General features: G+C 42.0%; 1 protein-coding gene across 1 annotated transcript in view; it reads left to right on the forward strand.

Moving 5' to 3' along the window:
- Positions 1-1,446, forward strand: part of LOC107744769 (zinc finger protein 292-like) — a 50,738-nt gene that overhangs the window by 21,070 nt on the left and 28,222 nt on the right. The gene's annotated exons all lie outside the window — the stretch shown is intronic.

Below are 1,446 nucleotides of genomic sequence, written 5' to 3' on the forward strand. Positions count from 1 at the left end.
AATGTGCTTCTTCTTGAGCCACTCCTTTGTTGCCTTGGCAGTATGTTTCGGGTCATTGTCATGCTGGGAGAACCATCCATGACCCATCTTCAGTGTTCTGGCTGAGGGAAGGAGGTTCTCGTCCAAGATTTTACAGTACATGGTCCCATCCATTTACCCCAAAATGCGGTGAAGTCATCCTGTACCCTTAGCAGAAAACCAGCCCCAAAGCATAATATTCCCACCTCTGTGCTAGACTGTAAGGATGGTGTTCTTGGGGTCATAGTCAGCATTTCTCTCCTTCTATTTCCGAATAATCGCACCAACAGTTGGGCAAGATCTCCAGACCAAGGCCGATTGATGGTTGCTTTGTATTTCTTCCATTTCCGAATAATCGCACCGACAGTTGTCTCCTTCTCACCAAGCTTCTTGCTGATGGTCTTGTAGCCCATTCAAGCCTTGTGCAGATCTACAATCTTGTCTCTGACATGCTTTGATAGCTCTTTGGTCTTGCTCATGGAGGTTTGTAATGGAAGATACAGATTGTGTGGACAGGTGTCTTATACACCTAACGAGCTGACAATAGGAGTAACTTCTTAAAGTGGCAGGACTAATGTGTTCCACATGGGCAAATATCCAATCTGTGGGAGCCAGAATTCTTGCAGGTTGGTAGGGGATCAAATACTGATTTCACTCACTGAAATGCAAATCAATTTCTAACCTTTATATAATGTGTTTTTTTCTGGATTTTTTTTTTGGTTGATATTCTGTGTCTATCCGTAAATTAAACCTACCATAAAAATTACAGACCCTTCATTTCTTTGTAATATGATGATGTCATCAATAAGTGAAAGCGATGTGTGTTACTATGGTAATTCAACGTAAAAATCAACGTAACTCACCTATCAAGAAGAAACAAAGCAACCTCGGCATCCGATTCCGGGCCTTCCCTTAATGTTTCAGTGGCTTTAACTCAACTACAAGGGATGTTAGTCATTTTGTCTTCTCAAATACTCAAATACTTTTAATGCACCATGTCAAGTTAAAATGAGTTAGAACCTGTCAAAATGCAGTGGCCTTTTTCATTCATTTGCGCACTGTCTGGTTTCCACCCATATATTACGATATATAATATATGACAACAATTTTTTTTGTTGTGTGTAATTGTTTTGCTCGTTCAAGGACTTTGAATGTTTAACTTTTAATGCATATTTAAAGTTTTCAGTCACAATAAAACGTCTCAGGTTACGTATGTAACCATGGTTCCCTGAGTAGGGAAAGTCACACGGGCTACCGCATGCTCTGCATATGCTGAAGGAACTGTCTCAACAGGCCTCTAGTAGCAACACCCTGTTAAAGTAGGTATCCAGAGGATACATAGGTGGAGTGGTGCCCAAGGCGGAACCGGGGGTTTAAACCACTCAGAAAGGGGACGAAGCTGGCGCGCGGAGCCCTTACCCTACAGGG

This window comes from Sinocyclocheilus rhinocerous, unplaced genomic scaffold (assembly GCF_001515625.1).
Source record: "Sinocyclocheilus rhinocerous isolate Xijiao unplaced genomic scaffold, SAMN03320098_v1.1 scaffold1092, whole genome shotgun sequence".
In the NCBI taxonomy this organism is placed as follows: Eukaryota; Metazoa; Chordata; class Actinopteri; order Cypriniformes; family Cyprinidae; genus Sinocyclocheilus; species Sinocyclocheilus rhinocerous.